The sequence below is a fragment of the Colossoma macropomum genome, unplaced genomic scaffold (assembly GCF_904425465.1).
Source record: "Colossoma macropomum unplaced genomic scaffold, Colossoma_macropomum, whole genome shotgun sequence".
NCBI lineage: Eukaryota > Metazoa > Chordata > Actinopteri > Characiformes > Serrasalmidae > Colossoma > Colossoma macropomum.
This window is the reverse complement of record NW_023494795.1, coordinates 22,564,988-22,579,457: the sequence shown is the minus strand read 5'-3', so window position 1 is coordinate 22,579,457 and position 14,470 is coordinate 22,564,988.

Genomic DNA, 14,470 nt, shown 5'->3' with positions numbered 1-14,470 from the left:
CTGATATAATCGGCCCTCTTCGGGAGCAGGCGGCCCATGATTCATGCTCTATCTCAGTCTGTCAGCTCTAAAAAGAAAAGAGAAAAAATAAATAAATAACAAAAAATGAAACATGCTGTTCCACACAGTGCTCTGTACTCAAGAACAGGTGAATCATCAGTTCTAAATAATGTCCACCCAATCCAAACAAGCAGATGAATTGTAGCATTGTTGCTGAAGTCACATCGTTGTCTTGACAACTGTCATCCTGTTGCATAAATTAAGAGACAGACTAACCTTTGAATCTTGAGAAATGTCATGATAACCCTGGCATGGAAATATTATCAGGTACATTTATTGGTTCAATCTGGCCATGCTTTTAATACAAGGGGCTGAGCAATTACTTGATCATTGTGTGTGGACGGGGGCTGGGCCACAGAGCTTTGATCTCTTGATCCACTCCTCAAGCAGTAATTTTGAGTTCCAAAAGCTTATGAAGCGGTATCTTCATTACAGTATCATTATGTAAGCTCAAATAAAATGAAAAGTGTTCTAATTGAACTGAGAAGGTCTGACTGTTAGAGTGTTCGACCCAGCATCCCACCCACATGCTGTTAGACCATTAACCATCCTTTTTCAGGAGAGGACCTGATGTACTCTCTCAGCCTACGGTGAGGACAGCATGAACAGAACAGCCTTAACACACACACATACACGCACAAGTACATCTGCCAGCAGACAGTACAGCCCTACTTGGTGGGCGCTCCTAATCCAGCACTATTGATCAGAAGTGGATCGATGCTGTTGATCAGCTTATTCTTGATCATGACCTCCTTTACTTCCCTGTTCTCTTCCTCTGTTCTTTCTTTCATCTGCTCATCTTATTGAATCTCCTCCTCCTCATTTGACAATCACAGACACAAATCCATAGTTTCGTGCCCAACCCCCCCTCTATCACTGCAATTCTTCTTCCTGTAGCTCTCTGGAGAATCCAGACATAAGACTATGTGATCTGGTCAGTCTATTTTGAACTTGATTTTGCTGGCATATCAAAATGTCGTAACTGATTTTTTTCTGTGCATGTGCTGTGTATGTGTGTATTGGATGATACATTTAAGCAATTAGCATCCTATCATGCGCTCTAGCATGAATAAAAATGCTGAGCAGGCTGAGATGACCTCAATTTGGACCAAGATGTCAAGAGGAAAAGATCTAAGTGACTTTGAAAAAGGATTCATCATTGTCGGACGGATGATAGGAACTTTAGTCACAAAGACTGCTCAACTGGGTTTTAGATCTGTGTGAGATCTACAACGAGAGGGTCCAGTGGCTCTGTTATTCTGTGGGGGCTCTTTGCTGGAATGGGTTGGGTCCACTTGTCCCCTCAGAAAGAAGAGTCATAACACATCAATACACAGTTGTTTTGACTGATAAAATATCTATCCTGATGAGAGCAATCTCTTCCAGGATGACAGTGCCCCACAGGACATAAGGTTTGATAAGTATGAAGATGATTGCAGCTTCAGTTTTTTTGACTGACTTGGCTTCCAGAGTGTGCTGAAATTTATTGGAATCCATTCTTCCATCATGCAATCCTTCTTGTGTCACTGGCTGCCACAAAACTCTAAAGAATAATAGTAGCTTAACAGTTTGCAAGGTGTTCTTTTCATCAAATGCTGTTCCTTTTTTCTCAAAACAGATCTTCTGTGATTGTGGCCAAAGAGTTCCATTTTTTTCTTCATCATTCCATAGCACTCCGGCTTATCTCAATTTTTTTTTGCATACTTCAGATGCCGAAGAAAAGTTCTTCTTCTGATGACTCCTCCATGAAGATCATGTTTGTGCAAGCAACACTGCACAGTAGAATAGTGTACCACCACTCCTGTATCAGCCAAACCTGGTCTTTTACTGACTTAGAGTTTTCTTGGTCTTTTAGATCTAACTAACATGTACCTTTAAAAAGCACAAGGAGACTGATCCATACATGGAGATGCAGTCCAAAAAGTTTTCCCAAGCTGAAAGTTGAACTTGGGTTTAAGTAAGTTAAGTTCTAAGCTTAGTGATAATACCATCTCTTAGTTAAACAATGCCTTGAAAATTGCCTTTTTTTTCATAGAAAATCAGGTTCAGCACGATGTGATTGAAAGGTTGAATATTCATCAAGCCTAATTGGCTGGCCATGTTTTAACTATGCTGAATGTGTTCAAGTTATCACCTGTAAGGTCAGCATGCAAGCAGTTCTATCTGAGTTTTCTTGGTCTTGCAGATCTTACCTTGACTTCCACAGTTTCCTTTAAATGCCACTTCCTAATGACATTTTGGTCAGTGGAAATGGCAAACTGGAAGGGCTTTGATATCTTTTTGTAGCCTTCCCTTGCTTTGTAGGCATCACTTAGCTTTTCTATCAGATCTTCCGTCAGCTGTTTAGAGGAGCCCATTTTTATTGACTATTAGCACAAGGTTTAAAGAGTCAGAGAATTCATTACACTCTGTCTGTCATCACCTGATGATTCCTAATGACAGTTTTTGACCTGCCTAACCATTCCTAAAGAGTCAATTAAGGCCTAATGAGTTCAATAAAGTTCTGAAATGTTACATGTTAAAGGTTTCCAAACTTTTGCACATGCCTCAATTACAATTTATGTTTTTCAAGTTTTAAGTTCATAGAATAGAAAGTAACTGTGCATGAACAGATGCAGTAATATTGTTATTTAAATAATTTGCTGCTGAGGTTGTGTTTATTTCTTTTCTTTTCAAACATCAAGTAAATATGTAACTTGGCCAATATACTACATAGTATAATATCCTAGAGCATACCTACAGCTGATATTCAGCAGTTACTACACAAAAAAGAGACTTAATGCAATCATTATAATATATTCCCTACAACTAAAATTCTAATCTATTCAAATCTAAAAGTATACACACAGTCTGTAAAGCCAGATGAGGGTTTCAGTGTTGCTATCATGATTCTTCCACATAATATGGTTTCTATAGTCTTCTGCTCAAAGATAATGCGCACAAATAAAATTCAGATAATTACATAAATAGTTCACTCATCAAGAAGCATCACCATCATTGATATTTTTCATATTCCCATTCATTATTTATGATAATAGTAGTTAATTCTGATAGTAATAAATCATGTGGTCAGAGTTAACTGAATGCTGCTTACCTACAGTGATGGCAGTCATTGCTAAATGGTGTCAAATGATGTTTGTGAAATAATGTATACTTTTAATAAGCACTAGGGACTAACTCACACATACAGTCTGAACTGTTTCCCTAGGCTGAAACCTGCGTTTATGTCATTAGCTTGGTGGCAATACCTGTCCTAGGCTTGGTCAGATGATTCCATGAAAATTGCAGTTTTTAATAATCATCAAGCCTGCTTGACTGGCCATGTGTGACTATGTCAAATGTGTTTACGTTACCACCTTTATGGTCCATTAAAAAGGTTTAAAAAATCAACAACAAAATATGACAATGTTAACTTTCTAGGAGAAGTAAAAAAAATAATTTTAAGTATACATTATACTACATTAACTAACACTGTTTCTGTTGGTCCTTTTGGTTGTGAATTTTTCATAAAATGTGAAAGACAGCTGCTGTTGTCAAATATAGCATGAAAATATTATGTTATTACCTTTTATTATGTTTTGATATGAGAATGATGATATTGCATGAGCTGAACGTTCTCTTCCTCTTCAGTACAAACACACACATACGGATCTCCCTTTAGAACTTTCGTATCTCATGCAGGCTGAGATAAGATGCACTCCTGCTGGGCTGTTTCAGGTACACTGCAAATATGCAAACTGCCTGTGATCATAGATAGCAGCCGTGAGGGGAGCCTGCACTACCACTGAGCTGTAATTAAAGTTCTGTCATTAGCCGTGACTGATTAGTCATCGCTAATCACTCCGAGAGCTGGAAATCCGTCATTTTCCAAGACCTGGGTCAGCATAAATGGCCAGGCCGCACTCTCTTAAGCCAAGCAGGGGTCAGTCTGGCTCTTAGATCTTTGAGTGTGCAGCTTTGATGGCCTTGTGCACACTGCTCTGAGGGCTGCTGATCAGAGAGAGGAGGTTAGCAGGGTGGGGATGGAGAACTGTGATCAAACACTGAAATGTCCATGAAAGGCTAAGATGATCTATGATTGCATATAAAAAAGTGAAAAGAGAAGGAAAAAAAAACTGGACCCTCTTTTTTTCAGAAATCTGCAGTTCAGTTTTCAGAGAAACAAGGATATCACATTGTAGTTATTCAGAAGTCTACTGAGCCTTCCTCTGAAGGAGATTCTGGAGAAATTTGTATAGTATACATACATACATTTAAGAAGAATATGAGCATCCTGATTTAGAAGAGTGGAAAAAAAAATATGCTTCTAAGTCTTATTTCTATTTGGACAGCTCACTGCACTTTATGAGGCTCCACTTATCTCACCTCTTCTGCACACTCGCACTCAACTTTGCACAAATCATTGCACAAACATATAAGGATCTATTATGAATTGATGTGTATTTTGCATATAGATAATACAATAGATACAGAGTGCACCTTACTACTGTCTTTGACTAACATCTAACTAAATATCTATTAAATGCAACTGGACTTAAAATAGTGTTATAGAGTATATAAAATCTAACCCTAATTCTAACCCTAACCTTACATTCAACAGAAAATTTACACCTATAGTGGTGCTTGAAAGTTTGTGAACCCTTTAGAATTTTCAATATTTCTTCAGAAATTTGACCTAAAACTTCATCAGGTCCTACTAGTAGATAAAGAGAACCAAATTAAACAAATGAGACAAAAATGTTAGGCTTGATCACTTACTTATTGAGGAAAATGATCCAGTATTACATATCTGTGAGTGGCAAAAGTATGTGAACCTTTGCTTTCAGTATCTGGTGTGACCCCCTTGTGCAGAAATAACTCCAACTTAACGTTTCCAGTAACTGTTGATTAGTCCTGCACATCGGCTTGGTGGAATTTTCCATTCCTCCATACGAAACAGCTTCAACTCTGTTATGTTGGTGGGTTTCCTCCCATGAACTGCTTGCTTCAGGTCCTTCCACAACATTTCTATAGGACTAAGATCAGGACTTTGACTTGGCCATTCCAAAACATTAACTTTATTCGTCTTTAACCATTATTTGGTAGAATGACTTGTGTGCTTAAGGTCCTTGCTTCATGACCCACGTTCTCTTGTGTTTCAGCTCATGGACATGGATGTCCTGACATTCTCCTTTAGAATTTCAGAATCAGAATCAGAATCAAGCTTTATTGGCCAGGTATGCTTACACATACAAGGAATTTGGTTTTGGTTACAGGAGCTCACAGTGCACAGTACCAGACAGACATTTACATGTAGTGAATAAAATAAAATAAATATAAAATATAAAATAAAATAAAATCAAATAAAAACATGCATTCCTACCATCACTCACTCAAACACACACACACACACACACACACACACACACACACACACACACACACACACACACACACACACAGTCATACCTGTAAACCTTACAGTGTGCAAAGTATGGGTCTAAAGTTAAAGTGCTGAGTGCAGCAGCAGTTTAAGGGTGTATAGTGGCAGAGAAAGGGATCAGTGATTTGCTGAACTAATTCAGAGTTCATTATTCCGTCAATGATGGCAAGCTGTCCAGGCCCAAACCATGATACTACCACCATCGTGTTTCACAGAAGGGATAAAGTTTTTTATGGTGGAATGCAGTGTTTTCCTTTCTTCAAAGATAATGCTTGGCATGTAAACTAAACAGATCTATTTTGGTCTCATCTGTCCAAAAAAAAAACCCTTGCAACCCTGCCATGCACACCATGGTAGGCTCATCAACATGAACATTAGTCATGAGGCCTTTAGTTGCTTAGAAGTTACTGTGGGTTCCTTTGTGACCTTGCAGACTATTGTTATCTTTGTTGGTCAACAACTCCTGGTGGAGCGTAACAATGGTCTTGAATTTGCTCCATTCGTACACAATCTGTCAGACTGTGAATTGGTGGAGTCCAAACTCTTTAGAGGTGGTTTTGTAACCATCTCCAGCCTGATGAGCATCAACAACTCTTCTTCTGAGGTCCTCAGAAATCTCCTTTGTTTGTGCCATGATACACTTCCACAAACATGTGTTGTGAAGATCAGACTGTGATAGATCCATGTTCTTCAAATAAAACAGGGTAGCCACTCACACCTGATTGCCATCCCATGGATTGAAAAGACCTGACTCTAATTTCACCTTCAAATTGTCTGCTAATCCTAAAGGTTCACATACTTTTGCCACTCACAGATATGTAGTATTGGATCATTTTCCTCAATAAACAAATGACCAAGTCAAATATTTTTATCTCATTTGTTTAATTTGGTTCTCTTCATCTATTATTAGGATTTATGTGAAAGTCTGATAAAGTGTTAGGTCATATTTATGAAGAATTATAGGAAATTCTAAAGGGTTCACAAACTTTCAAGCACCACTGTACTCCTAGGCCAAGTCTTTATCATAAAGTCAGTAACAATCAACTAAATATTTCCTGAAAAATTAGTTAATAATTTAAGTCACTGTCGATCATCAGGGGACAGTCAAAATAAAATGTGACCAAAACCTTTAATTAGCACAGAACCTTCACATTATGCGGAGATTCTTTAAACTTTGAAACTTATTTCACATTAGCACATCTAATTTACAAAAAAGGTTCCATGTTATAGGGTAGGGTAAAGAATACCCTCTCCTAATTTTTTTCCTCTTGATTAAAAGATGAAGGAAAATCTAATTTTGACACATTAGCTGAATGGCTGTGATGATTTATTCCCCCTGAAACTTTCTGAGGTCAGTTGATCTGATTTTTTGTTGTTGGGTATTAGTGTTCTAAGCATTTAAACTTCTACAAGAAAACTACATAAAAATATTTGATGGGCAAGGTTGCACAGAGAGTAGTACATTTGATTTTGAGAGGTAAAAAAAATATATTTTTTTCTTTTGAAGAGAAAATGTAAAGTTAGACACTTGAGCCACTTTGCTAGAGATGAGTGGATATATGAGCACAGGAGAGTTACATCCACACCTTATCTCTTCTGCCATGTGCAACAACAACAACAATAATGATAATAATAATAATGATAATAATAATAATACATCAGTTTACAAAATAACATTATGTAATTAATATAATCACAATAACTATTTAATTAATGAACAAACTTCACACTTCAAGTTTTGCTATTTTACTGTCATTTGTCTTTTATCATAACTTATTAAATGAAGTGGAATCATTAAAACATAAAAAAATGATCTGAAGTATTTTTAGTGTTGTACTTTTTTTTAAAATGCAAAGAAAGAAAGGATTTCACATTTAAATTATATATTCCATAAAATTTTGATGCCAGGTTCAATGGAGGGGGGCGGGCTGTGTGTTGGGGGCTCCTTAACCCAAGGTGGGGGGAGGGGGGGGAGCCTTCTTACCCCAGGTTGAGGGGCATATTGCCCAGATATTGTCACATTTTAAAGATTTTCTTTTTTGTGCTATCAAAAACAAAACTGTCTGCTGTTCTAGTTGATTTCCTCTAACTTTATATATGTTTATGCATCAACATCCTCCACATGCAAATTCATGAATCGATTTGATTCATTTTTACAGTAAATAGGTAGTTTTTTAAGGGGGGCATCTTCCCGATTTTCCCTCTATGAATGCATTTAGCTATCATGTCATGCTTTTTGTCTCCTCTTTTATGCTATAATATGTTTGCACAGCTGTTGAAAATGCTACCCAGAATTTCACTACAAGAATTATACACTGCAGAACTGCTTGTATGGGATAAATCATATTTGAAACTTGAAATGAAGTTAGAAAGTGCTTCAGACTGAAGCCAGTTCTCACAGAGACACTTTGTCTGTCTGTCTGTCTGTCTCTGCCCTTTTCCCTCTCTCTCTCTCTCTTTCTCTCTCTGTCCGTCTGACCCACTTATAACTGTGGATCAATACTCAGCTGGTCTCTGAGGTGTTCCAGTGCAGGCTGTGTGTGAAGCCTGAGCTGTGTGAAATGGCTCTTATCAAATTACTGAGATGGACACAATCCTAAGCACCATGGCAGAGAGAGAGAGAGAGAGAGTGAGAGAGAGAGAGAGAGAGAGAGTAGTCCATTTTAAATTTATACAGCAACATGAATGACACTGCAGTATAAAGTGCATCACCACTGCAATTTGCAGCAATATAAAGCTAACAAGGTCTATTTAATGTTTCCTCCATGTAAACACACCTATCAATGTACTATTTCAGCAGGAACCAGTTAAGGGAGGAGGGCTGTAATAGCATGTCCTTTAGAAACACCGCTTTTCCCACAGCAGGAACTGCACCAGTTTCCATTTGCATCTGCCTCACTTCCCCCAGAGAATGATAATCCAATCCCGACCTGTGCCCATGCCTAATGCAATAAATGCAAGTGCCATGATGTCCCACGTTGCCTCTTTGAGCCGTAAGCGGTCGAGGTTGTGCCGTCTGTGTATGCTAGCTACCTTGTGCATTATTTAGCCTTGTCTGGAGAGGCAGCGGGCTAGCTGTCATATTGTAGTACCCCAGAGGAAGCTTGCCTCTGATTTCACAGCTGGCTGGGCATGGTGGGTACCGCTAAGCGACGATGTGTATGGAGCCCAGGGTCACATCTCCACCCGAGGTTTAGTGACAACAAGCTAAATGAGCTATTCTGGACTCACTTGTTCTACCTGCTATGCTAAGATGCTATTAATCCTTGTGGGTGTCTCAGCAGAGAAACATGCCTTAATCTCAGCACAGGATGGGGGCTCAGTGCTGAAGGTCAGGGTGCAGATGGTGGACTAAAAGTTGCTGAAAAGACAAAAGACAATGAAATTCAAACTTATTTCCATGCTGTCACCAAACATAACTACAAATGCCATCTTTAAAGTAAAAAGAAAGTTAATGTAATTTAATGTAATAAGAATAGATTGAGATTAGACATACAATGATTGTGTTACTAAACAAACCTTTTTTTGCTCTAAAACACAATGTGAAAACATGTAAATGTACACAATGTGTAATGTACTTTTTTCATTGCGATTGTTCTTTGCTAGTGTGTTTAATTTAATATTTGAATAGCTCATTTTAATGGAGGTTGTAATTTTGAGGCCGACTGTATAGAGATAAGTTATGATTTAAATGCATCCTATGTAATTTATTTTCTCCTCTGAAAGACATAAAAGTACCTGTGATGTGATTACAAGAATTTAAACTGTAATGCACTACATTAATTTATTACAGGAAAAAGTAATCACATTACTGTTACCCTCATCGCTGTTCACCCCACTCCTGATGAAGATTTAACAGTAACACTTCATTTGGATGGTCCACTGTAGATGCTTTGTAGATGCTCAGTCTCTCTTTAACTAACATTCAATTAAATATCTATTAAATGCAACTGTACTTGAAGTTGCATGTGAAAGATTCTATTAAATCTGTCCCTAATCCTAATCCTAATCCTAACCCTAACCTCAAGGCAAAACCTAAACCTAACCCTAACTGAAATGTTGTTGATAATCAACTATATTTAAGCATGTTTTGTAGAAGATGCAATACCAAGGAAAGATGTAAAGTTGTAGACCATCACAAACCAAAAAACAGAGGACTAGAGAATCCTTCCTGGCCTGTGGGCTCTGGTGGATGCTCTGAAGATGCTTAAATATTTAAACATTTTCTGATCTGCTCATTGGCTCAAACTACAATTGTTCACAATTATGTAATTCTGGGGCTTTTAAGTTGGACTCAGATTAATAACTTTTCCGATGGTGGTTTGAGGGCACACACATGCATGCTCATGTAGACACACACACACATACATACACAGAGGAATAGAGAAATTCTCATTAGCGGTACATGAATAAATCATGAGTTACTTGTGTAAATGCCTGAAGAGTTATGCCATATCATATTGATCATGCTCTAGTAAAAAATCAATGAGACCAATATTGAAATAAATATCAAAGATCAAAGGACACAAAAAAGGGTTTAGAATGCAATCTCAACATCCCAGGATTCATATGTTCTTTGATTTAACCCAGTTCCTGCTATATTTCACTCAGCCACTGGAATATTCCACGGTAGGTAGCCTTTTAGCAAACACCGCTTGCCTAGCTGGTTAGCAAACCAATGACATTGTTGTGATACAGTACTACACTATAAACCAAATCTAAATAAATCATAAAAAATCATAAAAACTCCAGCAGCACTGCTGTCTGATCCACTCAGACCAGTGCAACACACACTAACACACCACCACCACATTAGTGTTACTGCAGTGCTGAGAATGATCCACCACCCAAATAGTACCTGCTCTGTGAGGGTCCATGGGGGTCAAATGTAGAACTTATCCAAATGAACTGATCTTAACGAGCCGTACTTGAGTAACTAAGGCATTCTACAAGAAATAGTAAGGATGCTAGATTGGCATTAGTAAGTTAACAAATGACTAAAAAAGTTAGTGCAATTGTTCTATTTTACAGCATATATTAAACCCCATGAAAATCCATATTAGATCACATGTGGCTTGAAGTTTACACTGGGCAGTCAATCTATACCAGAGGTCTCCAACCTTGGTCCTGGAGAATTTAGTTACAACCTGTATCCAAGAAGCTGCCCCACCATTACTTAACTCTAAACTCTGATCCAGCCAATCAGGGACTTGGGAAGAGGTTGATTAGCAGGGGCATGTGTGCCAGGAAGGTAGCTTTCTAGGACCAGGCTTGGAGACCACTGATCTGAAATCTTTCAAAGAAACAGACTTACCTTTTTTCTGGAGAACAGTGAGTTTGTACAGAGTTAGTTAGCTGGTACCAAATGATAAATCCACTAAATTATCCTGAAAGTTTTCATAGAGTATAAAATGGGCCTGAGCTTGATGTTTATCACTCTCATGGTGATGCTTCCTATGTGCTTTTTGTCTAGAGCTGCATCTGAATAGCTGAATGAAACTTTCTTTCATATCTGCTTTTCCTGACTTTGCTCTGATCTTTGTACTAGTAGTCATGTAGATTCCCATGCTACTCAGCTCTGCAAGCATATTTAACAAGTACATGATCATGATTCCATGATTTCCATAATATGGGCCCTATAAAAAACATTATTTGTATTAATAGGAAAGCATATCATCAAAAGCTGCATGTTAACTTTTAAAGTACTAAATGTTCTATCAGCATGCAATATTTGGGTTCTTTATGGTGCCTCTGTCGACTAACATTTCATAACATAAAAGACTCTCTAATGGCTGTTTATAGTCTCCTGGACCTCCTGATAAAGATCACAGTCAAACATAATTACAGAGTGAAATCAGTGTTTTTGGGGACTTTTTGTATATTCATGCAAAATTTCAGTGCATTTCTGGCCTTAATTATTGCCACAGCTCTTATTTTGAAATGAAGTTTTGGACCAAAGTCAAAATGTTACCATTTTTTTCACGTTTAAGATGTCCTTTGCTCTGTTGAAAGGGTTTTAATCACAGTAGAAACCACAAAACCAATACTGGGTCAGAGGAAAGTGTGCAGTCTGCTGACTACTAACACAAACTCTCCTATTTATAGATCATGTTAGCAGAAATAATGAGGGGAGCATGATGACGATTTTCTCAATGGCTGGAGAAAGGAGAGTCATTTAACACGCAGTGTGATGGTCAGTAACTGGGTTAGTGTACAAGAGCACAGGCAGGAAAGCACTTGCAGAGAGCGATCACTGTGGTAATTATTGTAATCAGGCACTGAAGCTTGGTGGTGGAGTGATGTGCAAAATTCATTTGGCACACTGTGCACTGCAGCTTACAGTGGAGAAAATCATATGTGGGCACATGCTCCCACTGGACATACAAATTTTAGTTCATTTCACTAAAGCTGTCCAAGATTTGCGCCAACATGAGTGAGTTACGACCTTCTGGTGCATCTAAAAGAATCCGTTTTCAACTGAACTTCTCACTTAGTACAGTTCTATCATTTGGGCTAAAACCATACACCATAAGGGCCATGCTTCAGTTCCTCACTGTCATAACTACATCATGTACATCCTAGTTTAGTTGCAAATAATTTGTAGTATATCTTTAAAAAATGTTTCTTTAATGGTTCTTTAGTAAGACAGTGGTTTGAGTGACAACTTAAAGAATGATTTGAATGCATAAATGGTTCCGTGCATCGTTTAATGCCTATTGTTGTGCATGGTTCTTTAAAGGACCTTTTAAAAAATGGCTCAATATAGCACCAAAAAGAATTTTGCTGTTGTCATGGTCATTGTTATTGTCACTGTTAAATCATAGAACCTTTTCTTGGTGCTATATAGAACCTTTTTGCCAAGTGCTGAATAATAATTTGTAGAATAACTACATAATTTACTTCTATATTGATTGTATAGTAATTACCAGGTAATTAATAGTAATTACATAATAATGTAATTATGTGTTAACACTACTACCAAACCTAATGCACTGCGAACAATACATTCAGAGACTTTGTCTTTGCACCGTTTAATGTTATAAAACCTGTCCCCAGAGTAGTTAGGTTGCATGGATGTCCATGTAGGTTAGTATTTCTATGTAGGTAGAGCTTTCTATGTGCCACCATGTTTTCTATCACTGTATAGAGAAGCTCTGTGCTGCATATACTGACATTCTGAGAGTGTCTGAGTGAATGTAGACTCATTCAGTCATTGCTAAGGGCTCTTTATTGATTTGTTTTATCAGAGCAACACTGAAAGACGACTGAATGTGAAATATAAGGATGTGATTGTTCAAAAATATAGTTTGTGAAGCAACACAAACAAAATCTACTCATTTTCTTTCTTCTACTCATGTAAATGCAAAGACAGCATTGAGAAACACTTAACATCACACTGTTAAAGCAGAAAAGAAGATTAAAAGACAGAAATAAGTCATCAGCGAATTATAAAGCCCTTTATGAGGCAAATCTGGTGTGTTGGAGACATTTGGACCAGGGTAAGAGGTTTACAGGCAGTGCTGTAGTCAGCTTTCTCCAGCACAATTCAAACAAACTTAAGACTATTGTTGGTTAATTCATGAATATGGCCTCTACATAGTACCAAAAAAAAGTTCTCTGACTTCAACAGCACTTCAACAGTTGTGCAATAGCTAGAACCATTGTGCTGTATAGAACCATTTAAAACAGTTCTTTAAAGAACCATATTGTCGCTATTGGAACAGAACTTTATTTCTCCATTTTTCTCTCTTTGTTTTGAAAACACGAGCTGCTTTTCACAATGTGTTAAAATTGAATGATGAATATACCAATAGAAGTGCTCCAAAATTGCTTGTAAAACATCATATTACATTAACTTCCATTCAAAGTTAGGAAATTTCTTGACTTTGAATAGAAGTTAATGTGATGTGTTTTTTTTCCATGAAGTATTTTGGTGCATTTCTATTGGTACATTCATCATGAATTTTTTTCACAATGTATTGTAACTGTTGAGCTTAAGTTATGTAGAAAACTGGGTTTTCCATCAAGAGCCATTAAACAACAAGTTAAACCCCCTACTCGAATTGGAATCATGGTAATGCAGATATGAGTGGCTTGTTGCTTTTATAAAATGGCAACAAAATATTTAACTTGCAGTGTAATAAATACAATGTTCAATGAAACAGCTTAATACTATTGGAGTACTTTACCAAGGGTTCGAATATGGCTCAGCCAGTCAGATGTGTTGTATGATGAACTTTAGCCACACTACCCTTCATTAAGTGTTCCCCAGGTGGGGTCTCAGTTCTAAAAATGTTGTTGTGTAGTTAGATCGTGAACACACAAAGCACTGAGGTCATTTACAGCTGGTTCACTTTAATTGAACTGAGTTTGGTTCAGTCAAACAGATCTATATGTAAAAGCACCCGAGTTGTCATGGTTGTGTATATAATCATTGCCTTTACAAAAACCCTTTTAAGAACCACTTTTATTAAAAGGGAATGTCAGTGCACTGAAGAAAACAGTGTTTTAAATTTACATCAATCAAATGTGGTTGCATTAGAATAAAATGTGTTACTTACACAGCCTTTGTCAACAGAAGTAAAGCAATTGTGTTGATGTAACATATTTTGTTCACATGTAACCATTTTACACATCTGAATCACATAAACTCAAAGCAACATTTTGTTCACTGTGCTCGTGCTTTGGTGTGTGTGGAAACCAACTGGAGCTAACTGGTGTGATCTGTGCTCAGATGACCCTGGCTGGGCAGCACACTGTCTCACAGAGAGTGAGAAATTAAGGCAGCGCAGGCTGATTAGACTTCATTTTCTGATAACGCATGGGTTCAGAACTCGCTGTGCAGGACAGATCGCCCTCATTTTCTCCCAGCTTTCTGCTGCACTCCCACTCCTAATGACTTCAGCTGCTGCCCTCACACACACACACACACACACACACACACACACACACACACACATGTATCAGTGTTGAGCGTCAGTGTGTATC